Source organism: Schistocerca americana, chromosome 2, assembly GCF_021461395.2.
Source record: "Schistocerca americana isolate TAMUIC-IGC-003095 chromosome 2, iqSchAmer2.1, whole genome shotgun sequence".
Taxonomy (NCBI): domain Eukaryota; kingdom Metazoa; phylum Arthropoda; class Insecta; order Orthoptera; family Acrididae; genus Schistocerca; species Schistocerca americana.
In genome coordinates, this window is record NC_060120.1 from 524,343,852 (window position 1) to 524,364,842 (window position 20,991).

A 20,991-nucleotide genomic window follows, 5' to 3' on the forward strand; every position below is an offset into this window, starting at 1 on the left:
GTACTGATGTAGCCGTCTTTGAGGTGGAGGTAACATTGATGAAAGTGGCTTGTTGAGCTAGACCAGGTAAAGTGAATATGGGAAAAGTTGTTGAAGTTCTGGAGGAATGTGGGTAGGGTGTCCTCACCCTCAATCCAGACCACAAAGATATCATCAATGAAATTTCCAGATAAGGGGTTTGGGATGCTGGGTGTTTAGGAAGGATTCCTGAAGATGGCCCATTAACAGTTTGACCCATAGCTGTAACCCAGATTTGTTTCTAGGTAATGCCTTCAAAGGAGGAGTACTTGTGGGTAAAGATATAGCTGCTCATTGCGACTAGGAAAGAATCTGTGGGACATTGGGAAAGGAACTTTTCAACAGCAATAAGACCACATATGTTAGGGATGTTAGTGTAGAGGGAGATAGCATCAATAGTGATGAGCAGGGTACCATGTCATAAAGGAACGGGAACTGTGGAGAGTCGGTGGACCAAATGGTTGGTATCTTTTATGTAGGAGGGTAGACTGCAGGCTGAAGGTGTTGATCTATGAGAGCAGAGATTCTGTCAGTGGAGGCACAGTAACCAGCCACAATGAGGCATCCTTGGTGGTTGGGTTCATGGACTTTAAGAGCCATATGGGAGGTAGAATTGCAGGGAGTGATTAGTGGTGAAGAAGGAGAGGGACTCCAGGATGAAGTTCCGGGATGGACCTAAGGAACTGAGAAGAGATTCGAGATCCTGCTGGATTTCTGGAATGTGGTCACTGTTGCAGGGTTTTCAGGTGGATGAATCGCACTGCTGGTGAAGTCCTTCGGTAGGTAATCCTTGCAGATCAAAACAACAGTGATGGAGTCTTGTCAGCAGGTAACAATATAAGATCATGGTCAGTTTTTAAGTGGTGGATTGCCATTCTTTCTGAGCTTGTAAGCTTAGTTTGTATTGAAACCAAGAACAAGAATAGGGATAAATTTAAAGAAAACACATGAAGGGTAACCCAACTCGATGCATCATTTATAATTCCCAACAAATATTATTATTTAATAACAATTATATCATGAACCAACTGACAGCTACCAAGATTCTTGCGAAATACATATAAATAGTTAAAAATTTTAAATGAGATTCACAACATATAAGGAGATTTGCGTTATACATAAAATTACCAATAGTACTCAAAAAATGCCAACTGTGTGACACAGTAGTGGCCTGATTATAAACAGTTAATCAATTTAGTAAACATGCTGTGGCACTCTGTCCCCACAACTAGATCACAACTGTGTACTAATTCCGCAACAGGACTTGAATATAAGTTCAACAAGCATTAAATAAAGAACATTAAAATGCATACAGCTCCACTGGTTATTCTGCTCTCATACAGACAAGATGTGGCCAAGCTGCCCAAAGGCTACCCACATGTAAGGCAAAACCAACAGTTGTACTTCACCAATTGGTCACAAGCCTGTTCCACATAAATTATGTTAAGTACTACTAATGGGTCTCTAAAACAAAATTAAAACTATAATGACAATTAAACCTTCAATTTTTTTGAAATCAAGAAACTCAGTGCTCAGTTTGGCCAAAGACTTTCATGACATGCCCACAAGGGCCTTATAATAACAGAAATACTGACTCACTTACTTCCTAATCATGCAATACCTCTGACATGTCGTGATATCAAAAGCATAACAACAAACTACTCAACTTGAGGCTGGAATGGGAGATCCACAGAATTGCGTGGCAAATGCCTTGTGCAATGATGAGAAAACCACTGAATCAGAAGGAAAACACATCCCTGCCCCAGGCCAGCAGAACAGCAACTTATCAACCAATGCCGACACAAGGCTGTCAACATATACCAAGCCACAAACAGCAAACAATTTTGATAAATATTATCATTCACAGAAATACTTAAATGGGCAATTGAAAATTCAACTATTTAAACTTCAGTATGGTAGAGGCTCGCTGATAACATTGTAAATTAACCTTCCCAGTAATAACAAGAAGCAATGTTCAAAGTTGTTTAAAAAACTAATTACATAATACTTCAAACAAGATTTAAGAAATCAAGGTACAGCTTTTTCTGGGGCCTCTTAGGGGCTGAAAGACACTGTAATAGGGATATGCACCAAATGGCAGATGCACGTTAACCTGTACACCCATAACCTGAATAGGTCCTCAACACAGAGCAAGAGAGTGTGCAAATACAAGCATGCACACACACATGACCTATGCATGTCCACCTTTAGGCTGAGTGTGCAGAACTTTAGTTACAGGTCATAACCAAAACTTATCTCAGGAAGGGGAATGAGGTCTACAACAAATAGAAATTACAAATAGTAGCATCAAATAATAATATCAAACCTTGACATCAGATACAAGATTAAAACTAGCTTGGTGCATGCAGAAACTCCAGACTGAGACACACAGACCCACAGGTGTTACCAAAAGGCAATGAGAAACTGGATTCCTGGCCAGCTCAATTCAGATAGAATTAACAATCGTAAAGTACGGTACTTCAAATAAATTCTAACGAGGCTAACAGTCTCATGACTACAGGTAGATACTGTATAACACTTCCCTACTGCTCATGGCTGCTAACAAGTTGTTCCATACATCTCAGCGCGTTTACCACACAAGAGTTGATTGATGCACGTCCTAACTAGGTTGCACGCGATGGGAGCCGCTCCTTACCCATAAAACTTGCCAGTGGCAAAGGTCAAGACTACATGAAAACACGAGCTCCGAAAGCCCATTGGTCAATGGTGTTAACTCGCCAGGATGCCGAGTACTCAGGCACACTCATCCAGATCCGTGTCCAATACACCACTGGCCACCACACAGCCCCAAAGGGAACATATAACCTATCACAGATGGCATGAATGGTAAGACGAGGGCCAGAGTCCATGGAATGTGCCCACAAGAGGCACTAGCAAGATCACGTTTGCACCTTCACAGAGAATGCCACAGCTCATGCATGTTGAGGGATTAGGGAAATGAGGGTGAGGCAAGTTTCGAGGCTAATAAATTCTTGAAAGTTAACAGAGGGTTATTTGGGGGCAGTGGTTGTGGATCACACTTAGGTGGAGCAGTGAACTGAGTCAGGCGGGGTTTGACATGGGAAGTTGGTTGAGTCTGATTGATAGGCTTGGTGCTGAAAAACTGCTTCCCCAGAAGGGACTGGGAGAAGAACGTCTTCAACAACTCATGCATGATTGAATGTGGTAGTGGGGAAAAAGGTAAGGTCTTTGAAAAGGAGTGAAACTTCTGTGGGGGGGGGGGGATGGGAAGCATAGTTGATAGTACATTCATCATTCCAGGGCATGACAAGAGGTAGTCGAAACCCTTCTGGAGAATGTGATTCAGCTGCTCCAGTCCTGGGTGGTAATGAGTCCCAAAGGGAATGCTCCTCTGTGAGCAGACACTAGTAGTTTGGGAAGTGTTGGGTGACTGGAGAGATAAGGCATGAGAGATCTGTTTTCATGCAGGGTTGGGAGGATAATTACAGCCTGTTAAGGCCTCAGTGAGACCCTCACTATATTTCAAGAGGGACAATTCATGAATATAGATGTGATGGCAGCAGGTGGCTCAGCTGTACGGAAGGGACTTCTTGGTATAGAATGGGTAGCAACTGTCGAAGTGGAGGTATTTATGGCAGTTGGTTGGTCTGATATGGGCAGAGGTACTGAAGCTGCCATCTGTGAGGTGGAGGCAACCTTGAAGGAAGGTGGCTTGTTGGGTTGAGTTGGACCAGGTGAAGTGAATGGTGAGAAGTTGTTGTGGTTCAGGAGGAATGTGGGTAGGACATCCTCACACTCGATCCAGATCATAAAGATGTCATCAATGAATCTGAACCAGGTGAGGGGCTCCGATTCTGGGTGTTTAGGAGGGATTCCTCTAGATGGCCCATTAATAGGTTGGCATAGGATGGTGCCATAGGTGCCCATGACCATCCATCAGATTTGTTGGTCAGTGTGCCTTCAAAGGAGAAGTGATTGTGGGTGAGGATATAGCTGCTGATGACAACTCGGAATGAGGTTGTTGGTTTGAAGTCTGTTGGGTATTAGAAAAGGAAGTGTGCAGTAGTTGTAAGACCACAGGCATTAGGGATGTTGCAAATGGAGGTAGCATCATTAGCGATGACCAGATCATCATGTGGTAAAGGAACAGGAACTATGGAGAGTCAGTAGAAGAAATGGTTGGTATCTTTTATAAGGAGGGAAGGTTGCAGATAATAGGCTGAAGGTATTGATCTACAAGAGCAGAGATTCTCTCAGTGTGGCACGGTAACTGGCCACAAAGGGGACTTCTAGGTAGTTTGTTTTATGGACTTTAGATGGACTTTAGAAAGTGTAGAAGGTAGGAATGCGCGTAATGGTAGAGGTGAGGAGAGAGATGGTCTCTGGGGAGAGGTTTGGGATGTGGCTAAGGACCCTGTTACAGATCTTGCTGTATTTCTGGAATGGAGTCATTGTTGCATGTCTTTTAGGTGGATAAATCTGACAGTTGGTGGAGGTGGAGTCCTTCTGCCAGGTAATCCCTGCTGCTGAAAATAACAGTATTTGTCAGCAGGTAGGATTATTTGATCGTGATTAGTTTTTAAGTGGTGCACACCCTGTGATTCTTTCTGCAGATTTAAGGTTAGTTTGCATGTTGAGGGATTTAGGGAATGATTGTGAGCCAAAGTTTGAGGTTAAGAAATTCTAGGAAGTTGACAGGGGGTAGTGGGATTGGATCACAGTACGATGGAGGAGTGGACTGACGCAGGCAGGGTTTAACATTGCTCATTGGTTGAATCTGATTGATAGGGTTGGTGGGGAAAATTTTTTTCCACAGTAGGGACTGGGAGCAGGAGAGAAAGTCTTTAACAAGTCCTGCATGAATAAATTTGGGACTGGGACAAAAATTGAGGCCTTTGGAAAGGATTGATACTTCTGTGGGGTTAAGGCTTCTGGACGACAGGTTTATGACCGTGTTTCAGGTCTATGTAGGTTCTGGATTCTGCATGCTTGTGGGAAGGAGTTTTTGAGGGTGGTTTAAATGTAGTACTTCTGCAATACAGGGTTTGTTAGCTATTAAAAGACGTGGGGAAGCTTTGGAGATTTTTGTAGAGGTGGTGGAGAGTGGTAGTTCAAGGAGGGAGTAGGAAGTGAGCAGTATGGAAAATTTTTTGAGGTGGTGTAGACACGTTGCTGTAGTTCCCGGAAGACACGAGTTTCGATGTGTGATACGTGAACCAGGAATTTGAGCTGCACAGCAGGAGAATTTTGTGAATGTAGAGAAGGTATTGCTAGGTGGTTTGTGCCTGATTGATATGGTTTTGCAGGACTATGTTTGTGAGAGTTAAGGTTTGGCGAAATCTGAACAGATGGAGGTCATTGTGAAAGGAATGGTGGTACCTGGAATTGAATAATGTGATGGTTAAGCCATTTGTGGGGATTCCATGAGCCAAGCAACAACGCAGGAACAGTATGTGGGACTGGTTTCTGGCCAAGTATAAGGAAATTTTTCTGTATTGACGCAGATGGAAGAAGCATGGATCATAAAAATTCGTAAATTAGGTAGAACTGTGGCCGAAATAATCGCAAAAATGCTCCCCAACCCTTGGGAAAAATCACAAAATGGATGAGATGGGTGAAGTAAGCGGAAACAAGATGAAATATGAGGAAATAGGTCGATAGTGAAAGCTGAAAACAATTGAAACTGACGTGAAGACTCAATGAGATAAAAGGAGAAATAGATAAGGCGACAAGACGAACACAAGAGAGATGAGAATGATGGACAAACACTGAGTATAGTAATGTATTAGAAAATAGTAAAAAAAGAGAACAGCACTGAGTTACAGGATGGAAGAAAAGCTGTCAGGCAGAATCAAACAGTGTGAAATCCAAGGTGGGATGTAACAAAATTATTAAAACGATAATTGCTACTCGCCGTATGGCATGGATGATGACTCGCAAATGGAAGCAAGGCTTTTTGCGTGTTACTTCCCGTACCTTTCCTGAGTCACATCAACTTGTATCTCATCCTACCAGTCCCTCCCAACCACTCATTCCTTCTCCTCTCTTCCAGTTCGCATCTTCTAACTTCATCCAATCTAGTCACATCTGGCATCCCTATTCTGCACATTTATTTTCCCATAGACCTGCAACATACATTATAATCTTTTCATTTATTTTTTCTTTGCTCTCATTGTCTCTCCACTCCAGTTTCAGTTGGTTTTCGCCTGTCACTATCGGCCTCCTCCTGAACAGGAACAGAGTGAGATGGCGCAGTGGCTAACACACTGGACTCGCATTCGGGAGGATGATGATTCAATCCTGCTTCCGGCCATCCTGATTTAGGTTTTCCGTGATTGCCCTAAATCGCTCCAGGCAAATGCTGGGATGGTTCCTTTGAAAGGGCATGACCTATTTCCTTCCCCATTCTTCCCTAATCCGATGAGACCAATGACCATGCTGTCTGGTTTCCTTCCAAACCGAACCAACCCAACCAACCCGAACAGGCCATGAATGCCCGTCGGTATCGACAGTCCGCCATGTCATACTCGGCCCACAAGTGCCGCTGGACGCAGATACGGAGGTGCATGTGGTCAGCACACCGCTCTTCCGGCCGTATAACAGTTTCCGAGGCCGGAGCCGCTACTTCTCAATCAAATGCTGGCCCAGCACGACAGTGCTTAACTTTGGTGGTTTAAAAGGAACCGGTGTTGTCAGTGTGGCAAGGCCGTTGGCACTATGGGCCTACTCTCTTATATTTCATCTTATTTCCCCTTACTTCAATCGTGTCATTCTTTTTATAATTTTTCCCACTTGCTAGGGCGTATTTTTGCGAATTTTTTCGGACGTAAATCTTCGTTATTTACGTATTTTGTTACATTTTTATCCACCAGCATGGATCCTTACTCCTTCCACATGCGTCAATAACGAAAAATTACCTTATCCCTAGCCAGGACCCAGTCCCACATACTGTTCCTGTGTTGTTGCTAGGCTCATGGAATCCCCACAAACTGCCTCACAATCACATTACTCATCTCTGGCTGCCACCCTTCCTTTTACAATGACCTCCATCTGTTCAGAATCTGCCAAACCTTAACCCTCAGAAACCTAGTACTGCAAAATAGTAACACTTAGGTATAAATCCTCTTGCAGTGCCTTTCCTCCATCCACATAATTCTCCTGCTATGCAGTACCAAACATCGGATCACGCATCACACACTGAAACTCTTGCCCTCCAGGAACTTATTTACAAACATAAGTAAGAGTTTTGATGACAAAGAGTCTATAGCACGCCAGGGTAGGAGGTGTCACAGAATCAGCTAAGAAGTAATCTGTACTACTACCGAATACGGAATTTTCCTATGTGTGAGACGACATGTGTAAAATTTTTGTGTCAATTTGAAATTCTAGATTGATATATTTCATTGTTTACATTGGTTCTGCGTAATCTTTCACAGATTGTATCAATACTTGCTTGTATTATGAAATTTAGAAAATTTTTTATTGTTGCGATAAAGTAATTTCATCCTCATTCGCAGGTTTAGACATATTTGTGCTCTTTCAAAATTTGGGAGAACAGTAGGCGTATCCTAGATCAAAACAATAGTTCTCTAGTTTCATTGCATAATTACGTAAGAAACATTTTATTTTGAGAGGTTTTGGATGCTTACAAATCTACATTTTCGAAAATATTCGTAAGTTACAGGTTTGAGTAACTTATTTCACAACAAATCGTCGTTTGTGATTCACAGTTACTGCTAAGGAGTAGATACCCCGAATTTCAGTGTATATCAACCCAAATAAATGCACTCCTCTGAGAATTTTCAAAAGTTGCTATTTTCCTGTGCATAAATTAATTCACAGTAAATTGGGGTTTGTGATTTAGTTACTGTAGCTGAAACAGTTGCTAATATATTATGTTATACTTAGTTTTCCCTTTAAGAGGGGCATATATTATCTACAGATACCGTACATTAACACATTTTTGAGTTTTTTAACGACTGTAATTACCCTCAAAAGTTTTAGGAAATCATCAATTTTTATAAAGGTTTTCTGATTCATTAACAGAATTCTCATTTGTATGTTTGCTTCATTTCTTGTAGGTAATAAGTAATGCTTTCACTCAACAGATATGCGAAAACTCTGTCCATTTTGTACTCACAATACATGACTCATTGTTGTTGTTGTGGTCTTCAGTCCAAAGACTGGTTTGATGCTACTCTCCACACTACCCAATCTTGTGCAAGCCTCTTCATCTGCGAGCAACTACTGGAACCTACATGCTTCTGAATCTGCTTGCTGTGTTCTTCTCCTGGTCTCCTCCTACGATTTTTACACCCCCCCCCCCCCCCCCCCACTTCTCTTCAGTTCCAGAATGGTGATCCCTTAAAGCCTCAGAATGTGTCTTACCAGCCAATCCCTCCTTCTAGTCTGTTTGTGCCACAAACTTCTCTTCTCCACAATTCTGTTCAGTACCTCCTCATTAGTTACATGATCTACCCATCTAATCTTGAGCATTGTTCTGTAGCACTGCATTACAAAAGCTTCTAGTCTCTTCTTGTCTAAAATGTTTATCGTCCATGTTTCACTTTCATACATGGCTACACTCCGTACAAATACTTGCAGATAAGGCATCCTGACACTTAAGTCTATAATTGATGTTAAGAAATTTCTCTTCTTTAGGAAAGCTTTCCTTGCAATGGCAGTCAACAGTTTATTTCCTCCCTACTTCGACAATCGTGGGTTATTTTGTTTCCCAAATAGCAAAACTCATCTGCTACTTTATGTGTCTCGTTTCCTAATCTAATTCCCTCAGGATCAACTGTTTTAAGTCGACTACACTCCATTATCCTCGTTCTGCTTCTGTTGATGTTCATCTTATATCCTCCTTTTAAGACACTATCCATTCCGTTCAACTGCTCTTCCAAGTCCTTTGCTGTCTCTGACAGAATTACAATGTCATCAGCAAACCTCCAATTTTTTATTTTGTCTCCTTGGACTTTAATTCCTACTCCAAATTCTCTTGTCTCCTTTCTGCTTGTTCAGTGCACATATTGAATAACATCTGGGATAGGCTACAACCCTATCTCACTCCCTTCTCAAGCACTGCTTCCCTTTCGTGCCCCTCGACTCTTCTAACTGCCATCTTGTTTCTGTACAAATTGTAAATAGCCATTCGCTCCCTGTATTTTACCCCTGCCACCTTCAGAATCTGAAAGAGAGCATTCCAGTCAACATTGCCAAAAGCTTTCTCTAATTCTACAAATGCTAGAAACTTAGGTTTGCCTTTCCTTAATCTACCTTCTAAGATACATCGTAGAGTCAATATTGCCTCACGTGTTCCAACATTTCTATGGAATCCTAACTGATCTTCCCCGAGGTCGGCTTCTACGAGTTTTTCCATTCGTCTGTAAGGAATTTGTGTTAGTATTTTGTGACCGTGGCTTATTAAACTGACAATTCGGCAATTTTATCTATCAACACTTGCTTTCTTTGGGATTGGATTTAATATATTCTTTTTGAAGTCTGAGGGTATTTCGCCTGTCTCATACATCTTGCTCACCAGATGGTAGAGTTTAGTCAGGGCTGCCTCTCCGAAGGCTATCATTAGTTCTAATGGAATGTTATCTACTCCCAGGGCCTTGTTTGGACTTAGGTCTTTCAGTGCTCAGTCAAACTCTTCACTCAGTATCATATCTTCCTTCTCATTTTCATCTACATCCTCTTCTTTTTCCGAAATATTGCCCTCAAGTACATCTCCCTTGTACAGACCCTCTATATACTCCTTTCACCTTTCTGCTTTTCCTTCTATGCTTAGGACTGGTTTTCCATCTGAGCTCTTGATATTCATACAGGTGGTTCTCTTTTCTTCAATGGTCTCTTTAATTTTCCTGTAGGCAACACCTATCTTACCCCTAGTGATAGATGCTTCTACATCCTTACATGTGTCGTATAGACAGTCCTGCTTAGCCATTTCGCACTTCATGTCGATTTCGTTGAGACGTTTGTATTCATTTTCGCCTGCTTCATTTGTCGCATTTTTATATTTTCTGGATTCATTGAGTACATTCAATATCTCTTATGGTACCCAAGGATTTCTACTATTCCTCAACTTTTACCTACTTGATCCTCTGCTGCCTTCATTACTTCATCTCTCAAAACTTCCCATTCTTCTTCTACTGTATTTCTTTCCCTTGTTCTGGTCAATCATCCCCTAATACTCTCTCTTTCTCAACCTCTCTGCAACCTGTGGTTCTATCAGTCTATCCAGGTCTCATCTCCTTAAAATACTGCCTTTTTGCTGTTTTTTCAGTTTTAATCTGCAGTTCATAACCAATAAATTGTGGTCAGAGTCTATGTCTGCCACTGGAAATGTCTTACAATTTAAAACCTAGTTCCAGAATCTTTGTCTTTCCAATAGATAATCTATCTGAAATCCTCCAGTATCTCCAGGTTTCTTCCACATTTACAGCATTCTTTCATGATTCTTAAACCAAGTGTTGGCTATTATTATATTATGCTCTGTGCAAAATTCTACCAGGCCGCTTCCTCTGTCATTCCTTTCTCCCAGTCTATAGTCACCTACTACATTTTCTGCTCTTCCTTTTCCTACTGTCGAAGTCCAGTCTCGCAAGACTATCAAATTTTCGTCTCCCTTAACTATCTGAATAATTTATCTTATCTCATCGTACATTTCCTCAATCTCCTCCTCATCTGCAGAGCTAGTTGGCATATAAATTTGTATTACTATGGTGGGTGTGGGCATCGTGTCTATCTTCGCCAAAATAATGTATTCACTATACTGTTCTCAGTAGCTTATCTGTTTTCCTACTTTTTTTATTCATTATTAAACCTACTCCTGCATTACCCCCATTTAGATTTTGTATTTATAACCCTGTATTCACCTGACCAGCAGCTCTGTTCCTCCTGCCACCAAACTACATTAATTCCCACTATATCTAACTTTAACCTATCCATTTCCCATTTTAAATTTTCTAATCTACCTGGCTGATTAAGGGATCTGACATTCCTTACTCTGATCCATTGAACGCCAGTTTTGTTTCTCCTGGTAAGAATGACCTCTTGAGTTGGCCCTGCCCGGAGATCTGAATGGAGGACTATTTTACCTCCACAATATTTTACCCAAGAGGATGCCATCATCATTTAACCATAAAGTAGAGCTGCATGCCCTTGGGAAGAATTACAGCTATGGTTTCCCATTGCTTTCAACCGTTCTCAGTACCAACACAGCAAGGCCGTTTTGATTGTGTCACAAGGCTCCAATCGGTCAATCCTCCAGACTGTTGACCTCGCAAATACTGAAATTGCTACTGCCCCTCTTCAGGAACCACACATTTGTCTGGCCTCTCAACGGATGCCTCTCTGTTGTGGTTGCACCTACATAATCCATCTGTATCACTGAGGCATGCAAGCCTCGCCACCAGTAGTAAGGCACATGGTTCATGAGAGGTAAATGAATCATTCATCAGCTCAAAACACTTCAAAGTTTGCCATGAAAATTCACGAATTAACACACATGATACAAAGAATAGTAGCTCATACTCTGTCTATATTCAGTGTAGTTTAAGCAGAAAAAGTTAAAGTCGTGCTATGGAGTACATTCAGACCTCCTGAAATATAAAGTCCTTTGAGAAGTTAAGATGTGGCAGCGGCTGTTCACCGCCAACAATCAATCAACTAGACACTGGAATTGCACATGCTACTCTAGATAGGTCTGTCTTATACCAGAACTAGCGTAGAAGTGTCCAGAATTATTTCCTTAAATTTTTCACTCGAAAAGTCCCACTCTCAACTTGACTCCCATAGTGTTGCGCTACTGTCTGCTTTTCTATTGGCTGAAGACCATCCCACCGAAAATACATCACAATTACACCCTACAGACATTAATTTGATTCAACGTGGTCATTTCCTGGACTAAATTAATATATTAAAGCGACATTTAAATAACAGAAATATTATGAACATCTGGTGACACTCAGACCATGTAAAATGATTACAAACAAAGATTTGTTTATAAATAAATAAGCCAGTATTCTTGCACAAGTGTGTTCACATAAATGACAACGAATTGTCACTAAATTTTGCTTGAACAATTATTTGTGTCTTGTAGACAGAAACATCTTTAGATTCTCTTTTCAATTGTGGTATCCACTAACACGTGCGATTGACCACTTTTAAATTAGCACAATTTTTTTAATGGCACTTGCAATCGACATTTAAATAAAGTAACAGACAAAATAGTAAACTGTGCATTAAATAACTGAACAAGTATGGAAATATGTATGGTATTCATGCTGTATTCTTTCACTGCATAATTGTTGAAAACACAATGTTCTGAAAAACATTTGCATAATGCAAAAGACACAAAGGACATGGTAAACCAATAAATAAAATAGATACATATATGCTGCTTTCAGGAATGATAGTGGCAGAACAATCGTATCATCTGAAATATCGTTTGCTGAAATTGCATGAAGTGAACAAAGCTGTTAATTCAGAGATTCATTATGTAACTGTTTATTCACTGTGAAATATTAACTTTTGTTGTTTTAATAGAATTGAAATATTGTTCTGTCATTTATCCATGACCGCCAGTGTATTCATATTTGTATTGATATGGAACTGTTATTAATTGTCGAAGTTCAGAGAGCTGTAAGAAGCCATCTTGCAGTTTGTCTCAAAGCCCGCTATTGTTGGGAGCATACCAGCTCTTTTAAGCGATCAGTATGTCATCCAAATTACCCATACTGGGATTTTCCCTGCATCTGGCTCTCTGCTCCTCTCTGCACCTGGCTCACAAGGAGCAGTTGTGGCAACCCGCCAGGCCATGACATGCTCTCAGTTCTGGGGCTGCACTGTTTCACAAACAAATTCACTTTGCCTTGTACCAATTCTAGGTGGCCTGTTATCTCGCCTATGTATGCCTAACGTTACAACATAAGGATATTTCTAGATCAGGTGATTCTCAGTAAAGTTCAGATAATGATAGCTATAGGACACCGAGAAATACAGGATCGTGATCCAAAAGGATGTCCCCATCCCAGGCGAGAATACTGAAATCCCAATAGTTAGTAGCAAAGCATTTCTGCAAAATGCCAGCTTTTAAGTGAGCCTGAAGAACAGTGAAGTTCACATAATACTAAGTACAGAAAGCTGGTTAAAACCTGGAATTGACACCAATTGCGACTTTTTGTAGTAACTTTAACTATACTAGGTGAGTCAGCAACTATTGCCACCTAGAATAACTCCGAAATTATGATAGGAGCTGAAAAATTTGTGGGACAAAAGTTATATGGGACAATGGGGGTCATAATACAACGTTTTTTTTTTTTTTGCTTTTTTTTTGTTTTTTTTTTTCTTTTTGCTAGGTGGGGTCGCTTCAGAGCTATGAAGGTCAACTTTGTTTTTTAATTGGAATGCTATAGTTTGGTACTTATTTCTGATAGCAGATATCGAGATGAATCAAATGATGTGTAATAGTAAGGTCTTTGAAGGTCAACAAAGATTACAAAGGTGGGATGAACGTCTATTTACAGAAGGTGTTCGAAGTGATGACAATTGGTATCAATGCACTGCTGCAATCTTCTTATCATGGACTGAGTGGTATCCCTTATCAAATCGACGCTTATCGAAGCACATGCTCTGACAATTCTCTCATGCATATCTTCAGGTGTGGTTGGAATGCCTTTATAAACAATGTCTTTCATGAATCCCCACAAGAAAAAAATCCAGAGGCATCAAGTCTGGCGAACGAGTCGGACACGACAAATATCCTCCGCATCCAATCCAACGATTTGGAATTGCCTCTGCAACTCATTTCTAGCCATCAGCGAAAAACGTGCCAGACACCCATGATGCTGATGCCACACTCTGTTCCTTGTTCCTAAAGATATTTCTTCCAATAACAAACCTAATGTTTCTTCCAGGAATGTGGTGTACTTCCTACTATTAAGATTTCCTTCGATGAAATAGGGACCTATAATTCTGTCCTTCAGAATCCCACAGCATACATTCACCGCCCACAGCTTTTGGTGTGCAACTTGCCGCAGCCAACATGGATTTTCAGTTGCCCAATAATGCACTTTATGCAAGTTAACATTTCCATGGCTCGTGAATGTAGCCTCGTCAGTAAATAAAATCAAATTAATAAATATGCCTCTCCTCTATATCTGAAGTTGAGGCCATCAGCAGAAATCAATGTGATGTGTACAATCCATACCACTTAATTCTTGGTGGACACTGATATGGTAAATATGATGTTTATGGCGATGCAGAACACAACCAACACTAGTCTGGTTTATGCCAGATTTCCTTGCGATTTGACGTGAACTAACACAAGGATCTCGAACCACAGAGGCAAGAATGCCAATTTCCGTTTCCTCGTTAATTACTTTCCTTTGCCAAATATGTTTACGATGTATTAAAGATCCATTTGTTCCAAATGTGTAATAAACATATTTAAGTGTACAACATGTAGGTTGAGTATGTTGAGAATATCCTTCTGCGAGTAAGTATTTAACTCTCACTGAATTTCGACATGTTCTTCGAAGGAATACATCATTCATACTCGCTTGATTCGACGACACTAGTCTTACCGTTCCTATTAGTGTTGTATTGCGGAACTGTCGAATGGTGTTTACATGTCAATGGCACATTAGATGGATACGCCGTATTCGGCGAATATTTATTATCTGCACGATATACGAGAGAGTATTGTCATAGCATGTGCTTCGATAATTGCCGAAGTGATAAGGAATACTACTCAATCGATGATAAGAAGATTGCATCACTGCACTGATACCTATGGTCACTTCGAACACCTTCTGTAAATGGACGTTCATGCCACCTTTTTGACCTTCGTTGACCTTCGAAGATCTTACTGTTAGACATCATTGGATTCATCCCGATAGCCTCTATAAGAAAATAAGTACGAAACTATAGCATTCCATTTAAAAAATAAAACAAAGTTGACCATATCTCTGATTCGACCCCACCTAGCAACAAAAAACCAATGTTATATTATGGCCCCCATTTATACGATGGAACATTTGTCCCACAACCTTTGCAGCTACTATCATACTTTCTGAGTTATTCTAGGTGGCGGTAGTTAGTGACTCACTCTGTATATCATGAGGATAGACAAACTAGAAAAAGATGTGCTGTATATACTGCAGTAAACAAAAAACTCATATCCACCGAGACAGAAACTTAAACTGCATGCGAGGTTTTTTTGGGGTATCTCAGCATCAGGGGTGAGCATAAAGCGGTAACTGGATCCTTCTACTGCCCTGAAGATTCATCTCCTAATGCAACCAGATACTTGAGTGTCTCAAGTTTCCGCGCACATTGTTTGTACATAAGTTAATACGGACACACAATACCGTGATTCCAATACAACATTTATTTATATCTTTCCAAGGAACGTACATCATGGAATATAAAACATTAGTTCAAGGATAATCAATACTTCCAGAGTATCTATAATTACAAATATCAACCCGCAGCACCCTCCCCACCCTGGACAACTTCTAGAGGAATGACCAGTTGAACGGGACGTGACATTATGGATCCTTCTGAAGTTCGTAAGATTACAGTTCGTATTTTTCCATCTCTTCCTTCATGAAGATCTTCTATCCACGCCTTCCTCCACATGTGTCGTGGACGAACATCCTCTTGTAGAGGAACGACATCACCCAGTGAGAGTCTTCATGAACATGGCCTTGGTTGATGAGTTTCATGGATGGTTTTGAGCAGGATCGGATATTCTTTCTTCCACCTGTCCCAGAAGTGTTCTACCATCTTCTGCAGCCGTTGAAATTCCTTGGACAAGTCCTTTCTAACTGGTGATTCTGGACCAGTAGGTAGTGTTGTGAGTCGATCACCTACAAGGAAATATGCGGGCGTCAGTGTCTCAGATTCCTCTCCCCCTTGCGTAATTGGTATAGAGTTTAGTGCTGCTTCTATGCTGACCAGAATTGTGTTGAGACCTTCTTCGTCCAACTGTGACTGTCCTAAAACGTTTCTCAGGCAGCGTTTGACAGATCCCACCCTCCGTTCCCAGAATCCTCCCCACCAAGGAGCGTGTGGGGGCGAAGAATTTCCCAGTGATGGCTTGCTGGGCGAGGTACTTGTGCGTCTTGCTTGCCATGAGAGCCTGCCAGAGCTCCTTCAGCTCTAAGTGCGTGGCATGGAAGGTAGTAGCATTATCAGTGTAAATTGTACTGGGCACCCCTCGTCTTCCGACAAACTTTTGTAGGGCTTGAAGAAATCTGTCAGTTGACATATCTGAGCGTAGTTCCAGGGGTATGGCTCGTGTTGTTGCGCGTGTGAATAGAGCAATATACGCTTTCCTCGTAATATGTCCTTCTCTGACATATAATGGACCAGCAAAGTCAATACCTGGTACTGTAAATGGTTTCAGTGGTGAGACTCGTTCAGCTGGTAATGGAGCCTCAGTTTGTTGAACAACGTAGCTTTCACCATCTTACAAGGTAGGCAACAGTGTAGAACATGTTTAATTGCCTGTCGTGCTCTAAGGATCCAGAATTCTGTTCTCAGTTCAGATAACACTACGTTTACTCCAAGTTGATACAAACGAATGCGAGTCTGCTGGATCGGTAAACGTGTGAAATGATGATGTCCTTCAAGAAGAATCGAGTGGCGTTGATCTCTGGGTAATTCTGCAAACTGCAGCCGTCCACCGAGACGAATAAGAGCATTATCAAAGAATGGGTTGTAGCGAGCTATCTGAGAATTACGTGGTAGAGGCGTGTTGTTGTATACTGCATGCAGTTCGAGCGCAAAATGTTGCTGTTGAACAACTTGAATCCAGTAAGTGCGTGCTTCGCCCATATCTCATGTTGTTAGTTCTCCAGACGTTCCGTTTTTTTTTCAATAAGTGCCGTTTAAAGCGAAGTGGCGTGTTTGTCGCTGTTAGTAGCAGTTTATCCTGTAGTGAAGTAGAAGTGGATAGTTCCTGTGCATTATTATGGGTGGAGGCTACACTCAACAACCGAGCTAGGTTAGTAATTGGCTCCTTTTACCGACCTCCCGACTCAGCAGCATTAGTGGCAGAACAACTGAGAGAAAATTTGGAATACATTTCACATATATTTTCTCAGCATGTTATAGTCTTAGGTGGAGATTTCAATTTACCAGATATAGACTGGGACACTCAGATGTTTAGGACGGGTGGTAGGGACAGAGCATCGAGTGACATGATACTGAGTGCACTATCCGAAAATTACCTCGAGCAATTAAACAGAGAGCAGACTCGTGGAGATAACATCATGGATCTACTGATAAGTAACAGACCCGAACTTTTCGACTCTGTAAGCGCAGAACAGGGAATCAGTGATCATAAGGCCGTTGCAGCGTCCCTGAATATGGAAGTCAATAGGAATATAAAAAAGGGAGGAAGGTTTATCTGTTTAGCAAGAGCAATAGAAGGCAGATTTCAGACTACCTAACAGATCAAAACGAAAATTTCTGTTCCGACACTGACAATGTTGAGTGTTTATGGAAAAAGTTCAAGGCAATCGTAAAATGCGTTTTAGACAGGTACGTGGCGAGTGAAACTGTGAGGGACGGGGAAAACCCACCGTGTTCAACAACAAAGTTAGGAAACTACTGCGAAAGCAAAGAGAGCTTCACTGCAAGTTTAAACGCAGCCAAAACCTCTCAGACAAACAGAAGCTAAACGATGTCGAAGTTAGCCTAAGGAGGGCTATGCGTGAAGCGTTCAGTGAATTAGAAAGTAAAATTCTATGTACCGGCTTGACAGAAAACCCTAGGAAGTTCTGGTCTTACGTTAAATCAGTAAGTGGCTCGAAACAGCATATCCAGACACTCCCGGATGATGATGCCATTGAAACAGAGGATGACACGTTCAAAGCTGAAATACTAATCACCTTTTTCCAAAGCTGTTTCACAGAGGAAGACCGCACTGCAGTTCCTTCTCTAAATCCTCGCACAAACGAAAAAATGGCTAACACCGAAATAAGTGTCCAAGGAATAGAAAAGCAACTGGAATCACTCAACAGAGGAAAGTCCACTGGACCTGACGGGATACCAATTCGATTCTACACAGAGTACGGGAAAGAACTTGCCGTGTACCGCAAGTCTCTAGAGGAACGGAGGTTCAATATGATTGGAAAAGAGCACAGGTAGTCCCAGTTTTCAAGAAGGGTCGTCGAGCAGATGCGCAAAACTATAGACATATATCTCTGACGTCGATCTGTTGTAGAATTTTAGAACATGTTCCTTGCTCGCGTATTATGTCGTTTTTGGAAACCCAAAATCAACTCTGTAGGAATCAACATGGATTACGGAAACAGCGATCGTGTGAGACCCAACTCGTTTATTTGTTCATCAGACCCAGAAAATATTAGATACAGGCTCCCAGGTAGATGCTATTTTCCTTGACATCCGGAAGGTATACGATGCAGTTCCGCACTGTCGCCTGATAAACAAAGTAAGAGCCTACGGAATTGACGAACTGCCTATTGGCTTCTGTCTCGGGTTCTTCGGCCGACGTTCATCTAATGATTTTTCTGACGTTTCGCCAGCACGAGTGGCTGGCATTGTCGAAGCTTCACCCTCCATTGCCGGTGGTGAACTGAAGGCGAGCTCGCGGCCGCAGACTATATGTACCTGGCGCGCCAACGTCCGGGGGCTTCTCCGCGGTCATTTCCGGTGCGGTTCTCCTCTTGCTACCTGCGACGGTCGTTCGCTGCAGTACGGGAAGCCAGGATCCGTTTATCTTAAGGCTTTCCTCTTTCTTGTTGAAACTGTTCGCGTGCTTTTGGATTTCTACAGCTTCTCTGAACAAGCACGTGCGATAGTGCTTCTCTACAGCCAGAATTTCCGTGTCGGCGAATTTTATTACGTGGTCAGTCTCATTCAGTGCGTGCTCTGCCACGGCCGATTTCTCCACCTGCCCAACCTGCAATGTCGCTTATGCTCTTTGATCCTGGTGTTAATTGATCGGCCAGTCATTCCGACATAAACTTTTCCGCATGTGCATGGTATACGGTATATTCCCGACATTGCAAGTGGGTCTCTTTTCTCCTTCGCCGATCTAAGACACTCTTTGATCTTCCTTGTCGGTTTGAAAATCGTCTTTACGCCGTGTTTGCGCAATATACGGCAGATTCTGTCCGTCACTCTGGGAATGTATGGCAGAAAGGCCGTACCCGACATTTCTTTTTCTGGTTCCTTACTTCGCCGAGTGTTTGGCTCCGTTACACTTCTAATGTAATTTGTGGAGTACCCATTGCTCCTCAGAACAGTTTCCAGGTGTTGCATTTCTCGTTTGAGGTGTTGAGGCTCACATATTCGTCCTGCTCTCGTTACGAGCTTACTAATCATGCCTCTTTTCTGGTTCGGGTGGTGGTTTGACAGTTTGTGCAGGTATCGGTCCGTGTGCGTCGGTTTTCGATACACGCTGTGTCCCAGGTTTTCGCCGTCATTTGTGAGCAGCACATCTAGAAATGGCAATTTCTTGTCCTTTTCTACTTCCATGGTAAATGTTATGTTGGCATGGAAGCTGTTCAAGTGTCTCAGGAATTCACCGAGCTGTTCCTCACCACGGCTCCACACCACGAAAGTATCATCGACGTACCTGTACCACACCTTAGGTTTGCAAGTCGCCGAGTCCAGTGCCTGTGCTTCGAATTGTTCCATGAAGAAGTTGGCCACCACTGGACTGAGAGGACTACCCATGGCGACGCCTTCCAGCTTTTCGTAGAAATCGCCATTCCACGTGAAATAGCTCGTGGTGAGACATGCATGGAAGAGCTTTTTGATGTCTTGCGGGAACATGGAACCGATGTGCTCCAGAGCGTCACTGAGTGGCACTTTCGTAAATAACGAAACAACATCAAAACTGACCAGGATGTCGTTTGGCGCAAGTTTCAGTTTCTTCAGCTTCTCAATGAAATGTCCTGAGTCCTTAATGTATGTGTCGTTCTTCCCCACATGTGGCTGGAGCAGAGAGGCCAAGCGTTTCGCCAGTTTATACGTTGGTGAGCCAGGAGCGCTAACGATCGGTCTCAGTGGAACGTTGTTCTTATGGATCTTGGGTAATCCATACAGCCGAGGTGGTAGGGCTTCTGTGTTGCGCAGGTTTCTCTGTATGTCCGCCGGCAGAGAAGACGCCTTGATTAATCGATTCGTATTCCGAGTGATACGCTGCGTCGGGTCTGCGATTAGTTTTCGGTACGTCGTCGGATCTAATGGGTCTCGGATCTTATGCTCAAAATCTTCGGTCTTCATTACGACGGTCGCATTCCCCTTATCGGCAGGTAGTACCAATATACTCTTGCCGGCGTTGAGCTTCTTAATGGCTTGTACCTCTTCTTTCTTCAGGCAGGTTGGTGGTTTTGCTCGGCGCAGTATCCTGGCTGTTTCAGTGCGTATTTCCTCTGCCCTTTCACAAGCAGCAAAAGATCCGAGACCTATTAGATCCGACGACGTACCGAAAACTAAGCGCAGATCCGACGCAGCGTATCACTCGGAATACGAATCGATTAATCAAGGCGTCTTCTCTGCCGGCGGACATACAGAGAAACCTGCGCAACACAGAAGCCCTACCACCTCGGCTGTATGGATTACCCAAGATCCATAAGAACAACGTTCCACTGAGACCGATCGTTAGCGCTCCTGGCTCACCAACGTATAAACTGGCGAAACGCTTGGCCTCTCTGCTCCAGCCACATGTGGGGAAGAACGACACATACATTAAGGACTCAGAACATTTCATTGAGAAGCTGAAGAAACTGAAACTTGCGCCAAACGACATCCTGGTCAGTTTTGATGTTGTTTCGTTATTTACGAAAGTGCCACTCAGTGACGCTCTGGAGCACATCGGATCCATGTTCCCGCAAGACATCAAAAAGCTCTTCCATGCATGTCTCACCACGAGCTATTTCACGTGGAATGGCGATTTCTACGAACAGCTGAAAGACGTCGCCATGGGTAGTCCTCTCAGTC